This window comes from Falco naumanni, chromosome 4 (genome assembly GCF_017639655.2).
Source record: "Falco naumanni isolate bFalNau1 chromosome 4, bFalNau1.pat, whole genome shotgun sequence".
NCBI lineage: Eukaryota > Metazoa > Chordata > Aves > Falconiformes > Falconidae > Falco > Falco naumanni.
In genome coordinates, this window is record NC_054057.1 from 84,333,839 (window position 1) to 84,353,602 (window position 19,764).

Consider the following 19,764-nt stretch of genomic DNA (forward strand, 5'->3'; position numbering starts at 1 on the left):
TCCAAGCCGAGGGAAGACTTCAGAGGGACCAGAGATGCTCTGAGCTCACTTCCACAGCATCCATGCTGTTGGCATGTCAGGAGGAAGCCGCACCCCTGGCAGGGCAGTATATAAGCGTGTGTTTTGTGCCTGCACTGTGAACAAGTCACATTTACAGAGCACACTTCCTTGCCACCATCTGCTGTTTTAAAGCAAAGACCTCCCTGGTTTAGGCACATTCCCTCCTCAACAAGGGTTTGGTACAAATTCCTGAACACGCCACCTGCTCTCAAACTGAAAAGAGAGCACGACAGGGATCAGGTTCCCCCACAGGACCGAGCTTTGGGGACTAAAATTTGCTCCCCCCACCTGTTCTCAGAGAGGCACAATGAGACGGCTGGAGGCTCCCAAACAAGATTAGGAGGTCAGAGGAATCACTGCAACCTGAACAGTAGGTTTCCATTTTATGCTCTGTCAGCTTATAGCTCTCAATTCCACTATTGCAGAGCAGCTGAATACATACGGGGACTCTGAGCACAATTTGATCACTGCAATGAGAACGGAGATCTTTTTATTGAGAAATATTCATCTCATTATTAGAGCACAGAGGAATCTGTATTGTTAAATATTTATTGGTGCTTAAGGTGGAAGAAAGTGGTGGGTCTGCTATAAAGCCCTGTTTGCTAGTACACAAGAGCTGTATAAATTCCTCCTCGATAATTCTACTTAACCTCCTCTGCAGGGAATAGGATTTGCAGCTAGGACAGCAAAATGAAGAAATCAGTTCAGATGCATGCTATGTACTCATATCTACACCCCCCCCCAAGGAACTAGTCATTACCATCTTCAAAATGTTTTAATACAGGATAAAAAGAAAAGAAATTTAAAAAGTATAATTTAGCACTGAAAGCTAAAACCCAAGCCACATTTCACAGCAAGCACGCGCTGCACGGCAGCGCTGAGTCAGCCAGCTTTGGGCAGCAGCAGCCTGCGCAGCCCCTGTCCTTTTTGAGAGGTCACATCCACGTTATTTCAGTTGTATTTTCCCCCTGCCACCTAGCCCTGCAGAGCATTTTTCCATCCTTAAATATCTCAGTACTTTAGGAATCAAGATCAATACGCTTCTTGCCATATAAAAGATGGAGAAATGGAAGCATGGAAAGGACCAGTGTGGCCAGGGCCACCAAGCAGGCTAGCAGTAAAGCCAGGAGCAGCACCCAGACTTCCTCAGCTCCTCTACCCATGCCAACCACTTCTGTTTCCTAGCAGGCTGGTCCTACAAAGCACTCCTTGCAACAACCAAGGGCCCCTGCATAGCTGGCACCTGCCTCATCCCAGCACCCTCATGCAGGCTCATGCTCAACAAAGGAACCTCTTAGCAGGCAAAACCAGCAAAGGATTGCTCCAAGACTGGCTGGGGAAGAACAAGGACGATTGTGAAAGCCACAAGTCAGCCCTCACAGCATCAAGCGGTGCAGACAGGGGCTAGACAGGTGTCTGCTCGGCTTTGCTCTGAGCAAAGCTAAGTAGCTTGGATATTTCTCCCCTACGGGGGCATGCAATGCATTAGCAGAGTTGGGTACGCGTGTTTGTGTGGTGGGTCGACACTGCAAACGCTCAGCACAGTCTTCTCCCAAACAGCTCAAAAGGTGCTACGCCCAATGCTGGCTAAACCACAGCTGTCCACATCCAAGAACAAGGGATAAGCCCCAAGACTAACATTAAGCCCATATTCTCTACAGGCAGCTCTGCTTCCCACAGAGAGGAACTTGCACACTTCAACCCTGAGCACCAAGAAAGAGGTACAGCAAATAATCTGAAATTATATTTGGGATAACAGGCTGTCTACCTCCTGCTCCAACCCCAGAAGTGAAAGATGTTCACACATCACCAGAAGACCCATGGTGGTTTAAAAGCAGGAATATAATAAATAGCGTTAACTGTAATACACAGTCAAGGCAACAACAAAAAAGCCAAGCCTGGGAAGAACTGGCATTATACCACTTTCTGTTTCAAAACAGACTGCATAAAACCCCAAGCAGCTTAATAAAGCACTGCTTTGAGGGTAGAAGCCAAGCTTCCACCGAGAGCTAGCAATTCATTGTGTCAATACTCAATACAGCGCTCAAGTTTAAACAAATATCTATAAGCATGGGCCAGTTCCATCTAGTGGCATGAATAAGAAGTTTATTCATGTTTATAGCGCTAGGCTGCCAAGAATGTGAAGTAACAAGATCAAAGCCACCCACCCTAGGGTCTTACCCTACATAAACAACGTAATAAAAATGCAAGCAAGACAGATGGAAAGCAGCTATTCCACACTACCTCAGTGATTTCAGTGCCTATTTATAGGTAAAGAATAAGGCTACCTATAACCAAGCTCTAACATGACCATCAGCTTTTATGCAATACAGTCAAGGACAGGGTACCAGAACTGCTGCAACAGAAAAGGACCTGGCAGCAGGCAGACATACAACATGCAAGCCTTTTTTTAATTATTATTTTTTCTTTTCCTTATAAACTCCCACCTGTACACACACCAAACTGGACTTGGGACTTGAATCCCTATAGAGAATCTGGCTGACACAAAACTCTCGTCATGACTTCGAAGCCACCCACTGACAGCACAGCAAAGATCACCACGCTGCAGATGCAGTTCCACCAAACCTCCCCTCCATTTTCCACATCACTCCACGTATTCATGACTCTGCACATCATCCAAGTTGTTTCACTGCATAGGCAATAAAATCCTCCCCATTAAGGTTTTTCCTACAGCAACTTGAGAGGAGAAAAACCCATTAACAGAACAGCACTGGAAAAAAATCAAGAGACCATCAGGGACTGATGTGTAACTGTTCTTTGAACTGACAGATCTTAGACTGGCAGTTGAAGTCGCACGTACTTCCCAAACCAGCTTCTCCTACATGCAAAAATATCATCTATAAAACCACTGGTCTCAACCACTACCGTGGGTTGAGGGATCAGCTGCTAAGAGATGAAGCAGGTCTCAGGTGCACATGGAATGCTTACACAAAGATTTCCAAAACGCATTCAAAATCCCTGAAAACACCACGTTACATATTTTTAGCCTAACCTAAAAATAGCAAGCATTGATACTGTGCATATATTTAAACTCCCAGTATATGCAGGCGTTTTGGGACTGCAGTAATTGGAGCAGAACTCTGATCTGCTCCCTCCACCTCGCATTTGTGCTGCAATGAGCATCTTCAGATGGTGCTGGAATTTAAAGCGACAGTCGAGGGGAGACCCCCTCCGAGACACAGTGTAATGTATTTTTTCCCTTACTTACAGCATTTGAGATCTTGAACTCCCACATACCCAAGATGGGACCAGACTCAAAGCACTTTTCTGGCTCTAGCTCAAGGCTACAGGATCAGACAGAAAGCACTGCAGGGGAGGTAGGAATTGAAAATCCAACTGAAGCAGGGGAGGGGAAAGGAGGAGGGAAAAAAAAAAAAAAGAAGAAAAAGGAAAAAAAGAGCAACTTGAAAGAGATGTCAGCAACATCAAATCATTGCATGTTTTAGCCTCTTCCCCATACAGCAACACCACTGTTGCTCACCTACACTGACAGAAGAGCATCAACTCCTACTTTCTGCCTGCAGGCAGCAAACGTGTCTGCCGGTAGCCTGCAAGCAAGGTGAATTTCTAGCTCGTTTCAAGCTGCTAAAACACAGACAAGCTACTTAAATAATGCATGGCTTGTGACAACCACCAAAATGAAAAGCTAAAAATTCAGCACTTCCGGAAAAAAAAAATAAAGCACAACAGAAGGGAAATAAACCAGCCTGACTCACTGTCAAGCGTTTCATTGGAACATTTCAAAGGGTTCACGATTTGCTGGGGGCTGCTGCTTGTAACACTCACTTAGCAAAAGCAGGGAGAGTTTAACAGCAGTTGATCGTGTTAAGCAGCATCATCCCAACGAAAAATTAGAAATCCCCTGATCATAAGCCCGACAAGAACCACTAGGCACAAACAAGCCCTATTTACTATGCACAAGGCAGCTACTGCCACCGCACCGTACCTTGCAAAGGAATAAAGCCAGGGGTTGAAACAACCTGCAGCAGGGCTTCTGCCGAGCAGGTCTGCATGGAGGCCCCCGTCCACAGCTCCGGCAAAAGCAGGAAACTACACCAAAACAAAAGCATTGGCCCCAGCCCAAAATCCTTACCCCAAGCCTCCTGAAGATAGAGGAGCGCGTGGGCAGTGGCTCGCAGGCAAGACCACCTGGTTTCCAGCAGCAGCTCGGTTTGCTACAAAAACAGCACAACCAGCTACAGATACCACACAAAGGCTCCTCTTAAGAGCACAGAACGGGGATAGATTTACGATGACCGCATCCATGTAGATTTTTGGACCCATAACATCTGCTGAGGAAGAACAGACAAGAAGATCATTTGATAACGAAATTGGTTTTTAAGTTTTAAAACACTCCCTAAATGTTTCACAAGACATTAGCAGCTGGCTTGGTTTACCAGATTATTTTAGATAGACATGTACGCCCTCTAAGAAGGGGAAAACAGGACTCCTGAGAACTGAGAAAAATCAAGGAGCAAAAGCTGAACAATTTTTTTTCTCCGTTAAGAGCCAGGTACCACAGTTCTGCTGCTGAAAGCCAGAGAATTGATTTTGTCACACCAAAACAGAAGACACTATAACATTAGAAGCATTAGATTTACTTTGTGAAAAGTAAATCAAAGCTGGTTACCTCCCAATATATACAAGATAAGTCCCCCCCCCCCCCATTGTTCAGAAAACGTCTTAAAAGAGCGGCCACTATTCCTGCAGCCACACCAGCAACATAACTGGTTTTGGAAGCAGCGCTCCAGGCTAGAACATTACTGAGATGGACAAGAGGGACAAGGAGTCATCAAGCTTCTCTGGCAGCAATCACAACTTCTAGTTCTCTCACAAAAGCTCCCAAGAAGACAAACCGTCCCGTGAAACATGTGCCGAAGCCAGGGATGCCCTTGCCACCGAGGCTCACGGCTGATGTGACGGCTCTCGATAACTGCAGAGCGCTTAGTGGTCCCTGCATCCCTGAAGAGCAAACCACGAGCTCACCAACACAGGGCTGTCCAGCTTTACTAACATCCTGTATGGTCTGTTGTAGCTTCTGCTTGTGTGTTTTCACAGTCAATTCTCAGTCATCAGCATTACCAAGAACACACCAGAAGATATTTTGAGAAGAGAGACTATGGACTCACAGGGTATGAGCCACCTCTATGTGTCACTGCTCCAATATAATGAAAATCACTTAGGAGCAATTAAGAGAGCAGATTTTTAAGGACTACTTGGGTTCAAATCCATAACTATACTTTTCTCATTTTGCAAGTCAACTTGGAAGTCTGCACACCACTAGACTTACCAACTTCACTTGCAGTTCATCATTCCATTAAAGGTGACAGTATCACTTAATCCTAATTTCTTGAAATAGCCAATCTCCATTTTTATTGCATCTATGAACACAAAGTACAAGAGGAAAGAAACCTGTCCAGTTTTATCTTATTCACCTAACAGCTGGCCACCTACAATGTACCAGTTTTCCTAGCAAAACCAATCTCTGCTCTGTGAGCTCTTCTCTAAAATGAAAAGCTTCTAAAAGATGCCTTTTTTCCCCAAAACTGGGCAGCTACTAATTAAATTCAACTGAAAGTTCCCAATGTCCTCAAGCTATTGCCTGATGACTGGCACCAAGATCAACTGCTGGACATCTCAGTTCCTTCCCACAATCCCTGATAACAGGGCTCCGTATCATCACATCTCTCTGATCGGTGTGAGACCACTAATTCTGACGTATGCAAAAAAACATGCCCCACACAAGAGGTGGGAAGCTTTGGATCAGTCATTTGCCTCCCCTACCAAACTGAGACCTGGAAAAAAAAAAAGTTAAATTTACAAAGTCCGGTTAAAAAGGAGAGTTAATGCCATTCCCTTGGGCTCATTTTAACAGCAAAGTGGAAATTCAAGGCTTTGAGGGAAGAAAAGGTGTCTCCACAGCTAGCTCCTTTAAGAGCTATCTACTCCACCTGTCTCATACTTCTGGCACGTGCAAGGTCAACACGGCACAATCCCCAAAATCCCAAACCTCCCTCCCACATCACAAACAGGCACCAGCTTGGCATTTCAGCAATAATTCAGACGCTAGCAGCTCAGCACTTCGCTAGGGCAGCGCACGGAAAGCCAACCTCCGTGGGCTCACGGCCAACCTCCCAAACCATCCCTTTAAAGAACGGTTTTGTTCTGATTTTGTGGCATAAGGGTGGGGACGAACGGAAGAGCACACAACATCATGTGATTTGCAGCTTTGCCGCTTCCAGAGCGAGTTTTACTTCCAGTTTTCTTACCCTGAACTCGCACGTATGAAGAGGCGGCGGCAGAGGCTCCTTTCCCTGAGCAGCACCGTTATTAAACCCACCAGTGCCTGAAGGAGCTGGACTCCACGGACGATGGGGTGCTGCACGCACCCTGTCACAGCCCTACGTAACATTAATTACAACTGCCTTCTCTTCCCCACCAACCCAGCAGCCACCCAGAAAAAAAACAAGAGGTGCCCTCGTGCCGCAGGACATACACAAGAGTGCTCCTCTGTTACTCACACTTCATAGAGCTCTCCAGGAAAGAGGACACATTTCCTCTCCAAATCCTTAGTAGTCTGGGGTTTTTTTCCCCCTTTTTTCTTTCCTTTTTTTCAAGGATCCTGAATGTCACCTTTAAAAGGTATAACAGAACAAAGAAAACCAAGCGCAAGCTTTTAAGTAGTTACTTAACAAAGTGGATGCACGTCTTCAGGAGCCTTCAGGTTACCATCTCAGCACTGTTTTTCACTGGAGAGGAAACGAAGAAATAAAGGATTTAAGGTTGCTGGTTAGGGCGACCCTAGGACTCCGGCACTGATGATCACACAGATGAGGCACCAGCAGCCTGCTCCGCTCACAGCCCTGTTTGCAGGGGGCACAGGGAATAAGGAGGAGGCAGGTCGCACGCAACTGGCAAACTGCTGTTAACAGCAGCGGCGAGGGACTGACTAGACCAAAACCAAGAGGGCTAGAAAGCACAAAGCGTCAGTTTTAGTTGCGCTACTAGCCAGAAGACTATAAAATACCAAAGGATTGATAGGTTGCAATGGCATCCTAGATGTTAAGCTGCTGCCCAGCAGAGCAACTCGGGAAACCATCTAAGCTGCCCCTGGGAAGTTGTGTTCCAGAATAAAGCCCAACACACCACCAGCAGCAAATATGGAAAGAAAGGGTGTAGGGTGTTTTAATCGTATTTTAAAAGTGACCAAAAAAAAAACCCCCTTTGTTTTCAAGGATAGCTGCAGTCTGCAAAGCACAGCTCACAATTTTGCAAAGCTGCTGACAATGTAAAAGCTGAGACTTGACCTTGAGGTGGCACAGAAGGGGAAAAACCCCAGCTTACTGCATTAGCCCACCTTAGCAAAAAAAGGAAGATTTCCGTGTCAGTCTGCACAGTACTTCTAGAAGTATCGACTTAAAAGCTTGCCACCAATCTAGGTGTCAAACATCCCAGAATTAGGGACTTCCAAACAGAATGACTTCACAGGTCACATATTCTGGTTATTCCAACTGTACCCTTTTTTTTAAGCCATGTTAAGCATCTGCACTTGCCATAATTTCAAGGGTGAGCGGCCAGAAGCTGTGGCTTCATGTTAAAAAGGGTTTCCCTGCAAGACCTGCTTAAGATGGTCACGTTTCCACACCACAGCACGTCACCTCCTCTCACGCAGAGTTCTACCAGCATTTGTTAAGCTTTGAGAAGAAATGCCCTGGAAAATGTCTTTTGTAGAATTCAGATCAGATGCCTTCTCTCCTCACACATCCACCATGGCATAAGTGGGAGAACACAACTAAGATGCTAAAATAAATTGCAAGAAGGGGGAAGATCTTAAACTGCTGCCTAAGAGCTGACACTATGCAACCACAGCTGATACCCAACCAGCACACAAGCAATACGTGTTCCCAGTCCAAGATCAGGCACTGCCTTTGAAAGATGCTTTTACACGTTCAGATGAAGGGCTTCAATACGTGCAAGAGCTAGCTTAGAGCCATACTGAGCCAACAGGCCACGTTCCCTGCACAGTGAAACACATCTTAAACTGCCCGACGTACCGAGAGTAAAATACCGATGGAAACCTCGCAAGGCGTGTGCAACACCTGAGCAGCAAGTCCACACTCTGCACCGATTCCTGCTGGAAAGAGTGAAAAAAAAAAAAAAAAGCTGCCTACTGGACCCAGCAACGAGGAGATTACCACCAACCCTTCTGAAGAACAGTAACTTACACCCTTACTGCTCAAGCACTGCACATGGCCAGTTGTTACAAGATTTTCAAGCCAGCCAGCAATTGCTTGTGTTAAACTGGGGTTAGGTTTTGTTTTTTGGTTTTTTTTTTTTATCGCATCCATGCATTAGCCTTGTGGCCAACCAATTCCAGCCCAGCAAGCAAGCCCTCAGCACCAAAAACTGAGGGCAGCCCTTCCAGGCTCCCAACAGTTGTCCAGCCTGAGTTCATCCACATTGCGTGGCAGCGGTCACGGAAGGGTTTAGGCAGAATATGTTAAAATAGCAGAAAAGCAAAGAGGTTGTATTTGAGATAAGCATACCACTACATCAGAACTGAAAACGCTGAAATCTGATCATGGCCAGATTTATAGAGATGCTCCACATCCAGCATTATTCTCTTCTGAGACTATTAAAGTTCATAAATGAAACAATGATCAGCTGGCCAGCTAAAAAGCAAGGAAAGAAGCACACACTGCACATTAATCCTCCAGGTCCACAGCCATACAGATTTAGGAGACTGCAAGGTACCTAACAATTTTATCCCAAGGCAAACATTTTGCATAAGCAAGACTACAAAAACCACTACAGGCCACAGCCAAGAGGTTGCACAGGCTGCAATCAGACCATTTGCTAAGGACACAACTGTCTTCAGGCTGCAAATTTGCGTGCCTACCCCTTAGTCATCGCAGTCAAGTGTCCAACACTGTTTAAGCCTTCACACAGTAAAATATAAATTCTTTTCCTGGGTGTTGCAACAGTACAACATCAAACAGATTATTTAACCATCTGGGATAGAGGGTCATTAAAAGCAGCCACAAACTGCTAAACAAACATAAAAACATTAAGCTGAGGAGCATTCTTCAGACTGTGCTCGAGTCAGAGGTGCGTTCCAGCTGTTGCAAGCTGGTCTGTGCTCGTCATGGCTGATCCAAGGGCACCTCCCAGTTTATACACAATGAAGCCTGCTCAACTACAATAGGATTCCGGTTTAACAATATAGAGAGAGGACATGAACTATTTATGCTACCCAAGTTACTGCTAATGGGTCCTGCTAGTCTCGTTCATCTGTAGCTGGAAATCCTAGCAGCAGGGAAGTATGAAACACCGTACGCTGCTGGTTTCCTGCAAGGGAATAAAAGCTTTTTTCCTGCCTCCCCATTATACTGCTGCTGTCATCTTCCTCAAATTGCATTACAGCACGCTACGGCGAGAGCAGGGAGAGGAGGAAAGTCTTCTAGGCAGCATTGCCGCTGTGCTGCAGGCAGCTGTCAACATCGCTGCCTGCTCCACTCTGCTGTGCCACTGTAACACGTTTAGCCAACAACATTTTGTACTTGCCACAGGTATGCGGGCAAGCGCTCCCTCCACCACCAGCCTTCAGGTGCCTTCAAGCAAAAATGATCTGCAAGAAGCATCAGGGAGAGGCCTCCCTCCCCCCACCCATCAAATATAAGAATGCATCATGTCTTTGGGATGGTATTTGGAAGTAAAAGCGTAAATCTGTTCCTAACTCTAGTTCTGCAAAGGCTGCAGAAGAGCCAACCGCTGTCTGCCTTTCTCCAACCAGGAAACAGCAACACCAGTGCCCACAGCTTGGTAAGAGCACATCAGTATCAACAACGAAGTACGGGAGCTTTACGGAGAGGTGCTTTCGACAAGAATGTATTACTAGAGGCCATTTTCCATCCTTATACTCCCCCCCAAAAAAATTCTAGCTGGTACCAATCCCGACCACCTTATACGACAGTGTAATAGCACACGATGCCTCTACAGATCTTGTCCAAATATTTATCTAAATAATGCAAACACTAGCTTGGCCTCCTTACAGAGGTAAGCAAATCAAGTGCGCTTGTCCTCAGAAGCCAACTGAAAACATTTCAGGTCACCCTGACACCTACGTACACTCCCAGATTTCAGCTTGCCAACTTTGCTTCTCACTACAAGTGACAACAACAGCCTCCAGAAGTCACCCCATGAACAGGCAGGCTGCACTGGCATCAGCAAAGGAGTTGGCTCCCCCAAAGCCAGCGAGAAAGCCGTGCTTAGATTTAAATTCCCCGTGACCTGGGTCAGAAACGCTGCAAGAGAGCATCATGACTCAGGGTAGCAGCTGCCCCTGTGCTGAAATCTTCCCCCAAAGCCCAATGCTTTTTCCATTTAATCAGGCACTGACAGCTCCCCTCGTGAACGCAGGGAGGGGACCACAGTGGTGCTGGTAATTAAGAGAAAGGTGTCATTCAGAAGGAATATTATTTCTAGTCCTCAGGAATTAAGCTTTCTCAAAGGTTGTTACAAATTTAAAACTACCACAAGCTCTTAAGCACTGACCCAGGGGAAAAACATTACTCCTGAGATATTCCAAAATAAACCTGAAATTCTATAAAAGCGACATGAATGCTGCTGAGAACAAGATTATCCCAGCTCAGTAAAACATTCCTTATTATCTTCCATCTCAGTGCTTTGGCAAAGATAACTTATTCAAGCCACCAGGGCACTGCTAAGTGGCCTTTTTTGCCTTTTTTTTTTTTTCTTGTTCTCCCTGCCTACCCTCCCCCAATTTCCCACATTTCCCGTTCCAGTAACCTGCTTAAAATGAAACTACTCCACTCCTCCTCAGACTAATGCTGATCAGCACGTTATTCGGCTGCACTTCAAACACAGGAACTACCACACCAGTACACAAATAACCTTATCTCCTGGGCTGCCACTGGAAGCTAGGGTCTCAAGTCAGCTGCATGTTTCACACCTTCCACTGCTCATGGTATTAAAAAAAGGCACTTACACCACCACCACCCCGCCCACCCGGGACAGATCCTACTGGGAGTAACCAAAGTTACATGCAGCAGCTTGAAAAGCCCACCCATCTACCAACAGCAATTAAACCCGCTATTATTTTAGAGCGCACACAGACTTCTGAGCCTATTAGCGCCCTTCCTTTCAGTAGTTAAGATGACGTCTGAATTCAATAATTTAAATGGAGACTTAAAATATCTCCAGACCAAATCCATGTGCAAAAAAACTCCCAAGCTTCTGATGAGATGAATTAGCGGTGCAGTTCTGACTGTCCCAAAAAGAATGCAGCCAGTGGCAAGCCCTGACACCCTTTGCCACGCCAAGCTGCCGGCGCTATGACACAGTAAACCACTCACAATGGCTTTAAAGAGAAACAAATAAGACACCCATCGCAAATTAACGAATGGGAGCTTCTTCCAGCAGGCACTAAAAAACACCCGAAGGGCTCCATGCCTCTCGCGCTTGGGTTTGTGTTACTCTGGCTTGCTAAGCAGCTCCTGGCCCCCGAGACAGGCTTCCTGCCTCTCTCCAGCTGCGCCGACGTCGCAGGAGTTGCACACTCTCCCCACCTATTTTTGCCACGGGACTTTTTAGCCATTTGTGTCCAATTTCAAAGCACAAGCCGTGCTGCCAGCGATCGTAGCTCACTGGCAGCAGTAACGCCCACTGCATTCTCAGGCAGACAAAGCATTGGTCTACCCAGGAATTTGGACTTCTGAGACAGCTTCTGAAACACAAGCCCAGGAACAGGCTGCCAGCACCCTCCTGCTGGAAACCGGCATGGACCTTATCATCAGTAAAGCTTGATCCAGCCACTCTTCCAGGAACTGTTACTTGTGCCCAGACTTATGCAGCTGCCCGAGCCAGGCCAACAGGAAAACATCCCAGGAAGGCAAGAAAAAGCAATGGAAGAAGGCCCATTACCAAAATGCAGCACTACCAAGCAGGCTGAATGTTTCTACAGATCTTCAGGAAGTGGGTCCAAGTTCTTTCCCAAGTCTTGGTATTCCAGGCACAAAGTCCTGTCAAGATGATCATTTATTAGCATCTAGTCACACCATGTGGACACTGGGCACATGAATTCTATTAAGATGTTTACAGTATCAAAAAGCCTGATGTAAGGCAGTGGAATTTTTGCACAGCATTCATCCTAGAAATGAAAAGCTCAGATTAAAGCTATAAATCCAAAGTTCTGCAACTAAAAGCTGTCCCTGCAATTCCGCTAGTCCTAAAGAAAATGGGTTCCACCATATGGTCTGTGCTGCATGCTCCTACGGCCCAGTACCTGTACAGGAACATACCAGAACCTGCTCAAGATCTGGGTCTGCAGAATGATGGGTCTCAGAATATCCTCCCTCACCTTCCAAACAGGCCACTGGAGGTAAAAAGCTCTTATGCCATCCCCTCTGGAAGCAGGAGGCAGCCACACACAAGGATAGACAAAACCCAGTCTATCTACCTGATGGAGGACACTTTCCTTCTCCTCCACTGCTACTCCTGGAAACCTGCAGCAGCTCCAAAGCACATCAATTAAGACAGCAAAAATTGTAAGAAAGGAAGAAACAACCACAGAGACAGAACAAGCAGGGATCTGCTCAGAGGTCTTAGCACTAAGAATGCCCATGCCTTTTAGCCACCAAGGCAATTAGCTACTGCTTTTAGGACTGCTGCCCAAAACAAAGTAAGAGGAGTCTGCTGCTCTGTAGGGCACTCAGTAAGCTGGAAAAGAAACACAAGAGACACTGTGAAAAGCACACAGACAACCGAGCTATAGGCTGTCAGCATTACGACTGGATAATGAAAATGAAAGTGCACAGCAGTGACATTAGCTTTTCTTTTTTAAAGCATCAGAGGTCTCAGAAAACAGTGACCAAACCTTGACACTTCTCCTGAGAAAATGAACCTTGCTTGATGAGCAGTAAGGAAGCTCAATATAAACACCAGCAACTAAATTTGTTTGTACGCAAGATACATTTCTGCCGTAAGTATTTTTCAACAAGACTTTAAGGTATTAGACGTCATTTGAAGACAACACTTCAGGTCACAAAGTGAAGGTGAGATGAAAATAAAAACCTCCCCCGCCAGACTCACAGGTGCAAGCGGCCGTTACCTGCCAGCAGCCACGCAGGGCTTCCAACGAGCACAGCTGCGAAGCCAGCGGATCTATAGGCCAACAACAACTTTTTGAGCCAACCTGACACTTCGCTCACCCCAAAGCGGCGTGCAGGAGCACTGCCTGGGCTAGCTCCGCTCCTCTTCACACGCACACGGGAGTGAGCTACAGCTCTTCAGCCTCACAAGCTGGTGAAACCCCGACCTTCCTCCAGCTGTTTGGGGGAACAAGCGCAGCTCCAGCAGCAGAAACACCCACCAGAGACCTCCGTTATAGAAATGCTGCGTGCGGCAACACTCCAGCGCCTGCTCTCTCCCCCCAAGCTGAGCTAGTACTCGAATCGGTAGGGAGAGGGGGGGAAGAGGAGGAGGAGTATCTCTTACACAGATCCCTCAACTCCGAGGACAGCTGTGTTTTGGGTTTCTTTTCTGCAGCAGCTCCCACAGCAGATGCCTGAAATGTCAAGATGTCCCAACGGCACCGCGTGTTTCCACAACAAGCCGGGGGTCAGGGGAGCAGCACAGGCTCGCAGCCGCCTGCCCCCACCAGCTCCGCAGCCGACGCGGTTTTTCTTCCCGAGCACAAACGCCCAGCCCGGGGCACCTGGAACGAACCGGTGAGGAGAGCAGCGCCCCGAAACCGCGCCCGGGTGTCCCCCACCCGCCTCACCGCCCCGCCGGGGGAGGACCCCCGGGGGAACGGGGGCCGCACCGGGGCCAGGCGCTGACCCGGGGCAGGAAACAGCGGGGCCGGCCCCGGGGAGGGCGAGGAGGGAGCGGGGGGGGAACCCGGCCCTTAGGGGAAGGGAGCCGGGGGGGAACCCGGCCCCAGCCAGGAGCAGCGACCGAGCCCGCCGCCGAGGGGGCGGGCGAGGCCCAGGGGACGGGGCGGGGAAACCCGGTGCGAACCCGCCACCGCTCTCCCCGGGGCGGCTGAGCTGGGCCGCGCCGAGCCCACGGGGAGGGGCCCGCGGCCGGTACTCACCGGACCCATCCACCCCCGCGCCGCCCCTCCGGCCCCGCTTCATTTAACCGCCGCTGCCCGGCTCCTTCCGGCCGGCCCGCGCCACGTGACCGCACCGCCCCGCACCATAGAGAGGAGCGGCGGGGAGCAGGGAGCGGCGAGGGAGAGATGGGCGGCCCACGCCGTCCCGTCTCGGCAAACCTACCATAGAGGCGGGGGAGGGCGGTCCTCCAGGCACCGCCGCCCCGCCCCCTTCCGGGCGGTCGGTGGTCCGGGGAGGGGGCGGGGCCTGAGGGGAAGGGGCGGGGCGAGCTGCTGCACGTGGCTCCCGGGGGTGGAGGGGGGGTTCTGCAGGGGGGCCAGGGACGCCACGGGGCGCTGTGCCATGGGGGGGGGGCAGGGCCTCTATAGGCTGCTATGCCATGGGGGGGGGGCAGGACCCCGGGGGGATGCTGTGCCGGGGCGGGGACGGGACACGACAGGGCCCCCGGGGGGTGCTGGATCCCTAGGGGTTCTGTGGGGTCCCTGGGGGGTGCTGGGCCCCTAGGGGTGCTGTGCTGGGGGGGGAAGGAGGACAGGGCCCCTGGGGTGCTGTGCCGGGGGAGGGGGCTTGGCAGAGCCCCTGGGCTGGGAGCCAGACCCCAGGGTGACCCCCCCCAGGGCTCTGCTGCCTTCAGGGGCCTTCAATCCTGGGTTGGGGTGCCAGGCGGCCCTGGAACAGAGCTGGGGGGCTCTGCTGCCTGTGGACCGGGCAGGTTTATTGTCACCGGTGTCGCTCACTTGGCCCCAAAGCTTGGCTGAAGCCAGGAGCCATCTCCCAGAGGATGCTCATGAAAGAGCCAAGCTGCTCCATGGACCCTCCTCACCTTCCTGGGACCCCCCCGGCTGCCTCTGCCCGGCTGCCATCCCCAGAACACCCTCAAGGTCCAGCAACCCCTGTCACCCCCCTGGCCCAGCCATGGGACGGAGCAGCCCTGGGGACAAGACACCACGGCGGATTTTTGATGACATTAATGTCTCCTTTGCTACCTGGTTATGGGGAGCAGGGGGGCGGGTGGTGGGCCATGAACCCGAGGTCAAACAGCACTGCAGAGCTGGAGAGGCCCAGGAGATGAGGGGGGGGGATCAAAAAGAAGAGTAAATAACCCCAAATCTCGTAGAAAATGGTCCATCTGCAGCAATGCACCTGACGGAAGGAGCAGGGCGGGTGCTGGGGGCCTCAGGAAGGGCTGGTGGGTGGCTGGGGTGTCCTGGTGTCCCTGCCGTGAGGGCAGAGGGACGAGTCCCACCTCCACGAGGCTGGTCCCCCACCTCACTGTGCACGGGGAAGGCAAACGGCTTCTCCAGGCAGGGCCGGGCAGCGCGGGGTTCGCCGGGGCAGAGACCTGCTGCCGGCAGGGCTGGGCCCGCTTCTGCAGCGTGGGGTTTCCCCCAGGAAAGCTCCTTGGGCAGCTCTTGGCAAGGGAGGATGGAGCTGGGCACACGTGCCTTGGTGCCCTGCCACCCCAAAAATGCTGCCAGCCAGCCCAGTGCCTCTGCTGAAAGCACCAGCAACCTCTTGGTCACCTTCTTCCTCGGACCCCGTGTGTGCGGTTGGGATGGTGGGAACCAGCCACACGCTGGTGGCCAACGCCATCTGCGCAAGGTGCACCAGCTTCATGTACATGTACACCATCACCCTGGCCGACCTCCTGCACTTACCCACCATCCCCCACATGGTCTGCGTGTAATTTGTGCATGACCGGCACTTCAGAGACCGCGGCTGCAGAAAGCTCTTCAGCCTCAACCTCCTCACCACGTGTACCAGCATCTTCCTCCTCACCATCACGAGCACCGAGCACTACCTGGCCATATGTCAGGCATCTGGACACCCTGTGCAGGTCAAGGCACCACCTGGTGTGGCTGGTGGCCTTCCTCCTCGCCCTCCCCAGCACGACCTTCATTGACCTGCACACCAGCCACCATGACAGGGTGACCAAGCGCGTGTGCCACCCTACGTGGTGGATGGGAACCTACAAGTTGTACCTCACCATCCTCTTCAACACCTGCATCCTCGCGCTAGGTGTCACCATCTGTTGCTTGTACGCCAAGCTGGCTGGGATCTACCGGAGGTTCCAGCGGGCTCTCATTCCCAGCATGGACACCAGCTGATGTCCCGAGCAGAAGGTCCTGTATATGATCTTCAGCACTGTACTCGCTTCCTGGGCTTGCTCCCTGCCCTTCTGGCCAGGGCAGCTCTTCAGCATCCCGGTACAAGCAGGGGGACTAGGGCAGCACCACCATCATCTCCATCAGCTTCCTCCTGACCTGCCTGGCCTACAGCAACAGCTGCCTCACCCCCTTCTCAACTCGCTGCTCCCCAAAAATTACAGCGAGGACCTGCTGGCCCCCAGCCCCTGCTGCCCCCCAGCCATCGCCTGGCTCCCGGGGGCTCTGGAGAAGATGGGTGCTCCCTGGGAGAGGTGGGTGCTCGTGTTGCACGCCGGTTAAGCCCTTCCGCTGGGGACACGGTGCTGGTCAGTAAGAGGTACTGGCTACGGCAGCAAACGGTGGGACAGAATCGGCTCCCTGGTGGCGGGGCAGCTCTGATCACCGAACTCACCCTCAGCCTTTTGTTAAACAACTTTCTGGCAGTGAAGTTTTTATCTAGGAACTCTATTAAAAAACAGTTTATTGCCAAATTAGTTTGAAAAACAATTTCCCGGAGGGAAGTGGGGCTCTAGGCTCCCCCTGCAAGTCCTCTGGTAACCGCTTTCCCTGATCAGTTCAGCCAGACCCTTTGAGTTGAGCCTTTTGCTGGGGGCTCCCCAGGGACCACCCTCTCACGCTGCCCACGTGCCACCACCATCTCCCCCATTCCACAAAAGGGGGATGAAATTCCAGTGCCTGGGAAGGGGTGGGGAACTCCTTTTGGATTTCCACCAAAAAGCAAAGGCATAAGGACCCCTGGCAGAGGGGGGTCCCTGCCCTAAGCAAGGCATGGGGGTGCTGGGGGACCTCAGCCTGGCCCCCTCCACGGCCGTCGATGCTCATAGAGGCGAAGCCAGTGACATGTTGCCCTTCCCTCTCGGCCAGTGGCGGTGACCCCACCATGGGGCAGTGCTGGGGGTGGCGGGGGGCTGACGCCGAGGTGGGCTCAGCCCAGGCACACCCAGGGCACAGTAGCTGATGCTGCAGGGGGTCAGCCCTGGCCATCCCAAAGCCTGAACACGAGGCTGTGTCACAGGACAGCGCAGGCAGCCGGTGACAGTGGTGACAGTAATTGGTGACAGGGTGACGATAACCACAGCCCATGTCAGAGGGCAGGGATCGGTCCCTGTCCAGGTCTAACCCCTGCTGGCACTGAACCACGCAGCTGCTCAGTCACCCCCGGCAGCAGGATAGGGAATCGGGGAAAAAGGTAAAGCTTGAGGATTGAGGTAAGAACAATTTAATAATTGAAATTAAATAATAATAATAATGAAAAAAGGAGAGAAAGGGAGAGGAATAAAATCCAAAGGGAAGGGGAAAGAAAGCCTGAAAGTGATGCACAATACAACTGCTCAGCACCTGCTGACCACTGCCCAGCCAGTTCCCAGCAGTGACCAGCAAGCCCCAGCCAACTCCCCCAGTTACACAGTGAATGTGGTGTCCCATGGTATGGAACAGCCCTTTGGCCAGTTCGGGTCAGCTGTCCTGCCTGTGTCCCCTCCTGATTTCCCATGCCCCTCCAGCCTTTGTGGCAGCAGAGCCTGAGCAACTGAAAAGTCCTTGACTTCATTTAAACATAACTTAGCAACAAGTACAACATCAGTGCGTTATCAGCGTTGTTCTCAGACTAAGCCCAAAACACAGTGCTGTACCAGCTCCTGAGACGAAAAAATAACTCTATGGCAGCTGAAAGCAGGACAGTCCCTTTGGGTAAAGGGCACTGGCTTGCCACCCTCCTGCAGAGCCACACCAGGAGATGGACCCATTGGAGCATCCAGCCCAGATCCGCCTTGTGCAGACATGTCACCGTCACTGCCGCTGCTGGATGCGTACTGAGGCGCACAGCACCAGGCCCACGCATCCTTGGCACACTCAGGAAAAGCTGCCCAAGCCCAGTGCCACCGGCCACCTGCCCTCGGGTCAGCGGGGCGAGACACGCTCCTGCTCCAGAGCCCTGCGGGACCGTGATGGCAGGTCTTGCCTGGCCGTGTCCAAGACTGGAATGGGGAGAGGCAGCCAGGTTCATTTAATCAGCATCCAATTAAAATTTAATTTCTCAGTCTCCCAGACCAGATGCTTTACACCAGCCCAGGAAGACGCAATGCACGGTAGCTCTCCGACCAGGGTCACCAGGCTGGACCAGCAAGACTCACGTTGCTTATCTTTCCTACCGCAGCATCACCGCATCCAGGTTTCTCTTGCATATCTTGTCCTGCCCAAATACCACAACCAGGGCCAGGGTCTCCCCACCCCCCAGGAACATTTCTCCCCCCACCACCCTGCGCAGGGACCGCTGTAGCTCAGCCATATGGTTTCCAGCCGCAGCCTGACCTCCGCTTCGGGTGCCAACTGCTTCTGAATCTGGGACAGAGATCAGCAAACTTGGCACGACTCTCCCACAGCATCTGTGAAGCCACACTCACCTGCCCCTGCAACACCTCTCTTCTGCAGGCCATAAACCCCAGGTGATGGTGCAAGAAAACATCTGTCCTTCTCAACCCGCTGGTGCCTGACCTCCTTCCTGCCATCTCCCGTCCAGCCACGAGCTCGCCCAGCGGATTTTCTTTTACTGCGTGCCTGTACAATGCAGCAGCGCCGCGGCCCCATGTCAGGGGCTCTTGCTCTCTAGAGGGATAGAAGCAACACAATAATGCTGCAGCCAAGGCTGGGAGAGCATCTGCAGAAGTGGGCGTTGTTTGCATCATCCATCCAGCAAGGAGTTGTCAGATTGCAGAAGGGGGTTCATATAAATCTTTATAACCCCCTTCTGGTCTTGTTTGAGCTTGCCTCTCTCTCATCATGCTAATTTGAAGCAGCATCCTCTCCTCCTGCCCTCCATCCCCCACCACACCTGAAAGGATTTAATCTGAGATTATTTATTGGCAGAGCTTTGGGGTTTTAGTTTTACCCTAAGCCACGTGCGAAGAGAGACTGAAAAGGGAAGCAAGGGAGAGGGTTTAGCTAGTTTACATCAAACTGTAAAGCTCCAACAGAAAATATAAAGAGCTTTGTGAATTAAACCCTATTCTGCCATGTCTTTTTTAAGCGCATACTAGGGGGCAGGGCAGGCAGAGTGCCCGGGACACAGGAGCATCATCACAAATCAGAAAAGAAATTGCCACTATGACAGCAGCACTTTCTGCTCAGTCTTGTTTTGTACGTCCTGCAGGAAGAGGCAGAGACTGTAAAATTTACTTGAGGAATTTAGTTGACTTGCCAAACTTCCATGAAAGAGGCAGTCAATTCCTTGAGCTCTGCAAGATCTCCTAAGAGAAATATTATCTTTTTTATCATGTTTTCAAAAAGTTCACATAGTGCACAAGTCCTACAGCACACCACATCCACTGGAGCGGGCTGCAGGAATCGCCCTCTCTGTTCGCTACGTCCACATACCAAAA

The 19,764-nt window shown here is 50.8% G+C and overlaps 1 protein-coding gene and 1 pseudogene across 3 annotated transcripts in view; one reads left to right on the forward strand and one right to left on the reverse strand.

The window, feature by feature from the left end:
- RNF216 (ring finger protein 216) overlaps window positions 1-14,337 on the reverse strand; it is an 80,845-nt gene extending 66,508 nt beyond the window's left edge. The window contains exons 1-2 of one of the 3 annotated variants that reach the window (XM_040591199.1): window positions 14,198-14,337; window positions 13,597-13,816 (exon numbers count right to left, since the gene is read on the reverse strand). The gene's annotated coding sequence lies outside the window, so the exon portion shown is untranslated. Of the gene's footprint in view, window positions 1-13,596; window positions 13,895-14,197 lie in introns of those variants that run through there. The other 2 variants (XM_040591198.1, XM_040591200.1) reach the window with 2 other exon arrangements.
- A 1,047-nt stretch (window positions 14,338-15,384) lies between these two features.
- Window positions 15,385-16,666, forward strand: LOC121086574 (annotated as a pseudogene).
- The last annotated feature ends 3,098 nt before the right edge of the window (window positions 16,667-19,764 follow it).